Source organism: Acanthamoeba castellanii (genome assembly GCF_000313135.1).
Source record: "Acanthamoeba castellanii str. Neff unplaced genomic scaffold scf7180000084444, whole genome shotgun sequence".
Lineage (NCBI taxonomy): Eukaryota > Discosea > Longamoebia > Acanthamoebidae > Acanthamoeba > Acanthamoeba castellanii.
Window position 1 is genome coordinate 3,996 of NW_004457656.1, and position 1,092 is coordinate 5,087.

The 1,092-nt window shown below is 56.7% G+C and overlaps 1 pseudogene; it reads left to right on the plus strand.

Annotated features, from left to right (window-relative positions):
• Positions 1-428, plus strand: part of ACA1_024640 — an 842-nt pseudogene extending 414 nt beyond the window's left edge.
• The last annotated feature ends 664 nt before the right edge of the window (positions 429-1,092 follow it).

The window sequence follows — 1,092 nt, forward strand, 5'->3', positions numbered from 1 at the left end:
GAAGGACCGAGATTACGACCCTCAAGGAGAGCGTTGCGACTCTCGAGGAGAGCGTTGCGACCCTCAAGGAGAGCGTTGCGACTCTCGAGGAGAGCGTTGCGACCCTCAAGGAGAGCGTAGCGACCCTCCAGGAGAGCGTTGCGACCCTCGAGGAGAGCGTAGCGACCCAGAAGGATGAGATTACGCGCAAGAGGAAGAAAATCAACGACGGCCGAGCGGAAGGAAAAACTGCGGAGGAGGCACTCTCCGCCCGCGTCACAGCTCTCGAGCAGAAGATGCAGGCCTGGGAGAAGAGCCTCGAAGACGTTGCTGAGGAAGCCAAGCATATCTCAGGATCCACCTCCACGCCTACACCCTCATCCTCCACCTCCAGCTCGTGTGTTCGCGTGACGCGCAGCGCAGGCAAGCGCGCCCGCCATGACGAGTAGGTGAGGTGCCTTCTCGCTGGTCGACGGGCGAGTGGTGGAGACCGGCGCGAACCACCTGGCCAGCGAGAAGGCACCTCACCGCCAAGAACGCCCTCGCACCGGTGTTCGACTCGCTCAGCTCCTGTTGAACGGGCCTTCTTGTCTAGAAATATGTGTATATATGTGTATATTTTTTCGTGTTATATAAATAAATAAAAAAACCCAACCACGCAGTCGGGAGGGCGATGGATCAGACGGTGGAGAGAGGGATGGTCTCGTTGACGCAGGCGAGCAGGGTGGTGGCCAGCTGTTGCGAGCCGCGGCGCACTTCGCGGCCCACGATGACCAGGCCAACAGAAACCCGACCCCCTATGTAGGCGATTCATTCGTTTCATCTCAGTTCATCATTCGACTGATGTGTTTCCCGCCCCTCGTGCTCACAAAAAGGAAAGTGCGACGGATTTAGCAGTCAAGCGACGCTTGGGCCAACAATCGCAACAACTCTACAGCGGGCTTGGTGACCAAGTAGCTACTTTGGCCGGCTGTGTTGTTGGAAGGCGCCTTGAAGGAGAGAAGGAAGAAGAAGGAGAAGGCCCTCGGGAGAAGAGGACAGAAGTTAATTACTATAAATCAGGGGGGAAGTGAAAGGTGAAGGGGATCATCGTCATCAACATCGAATCGCAAT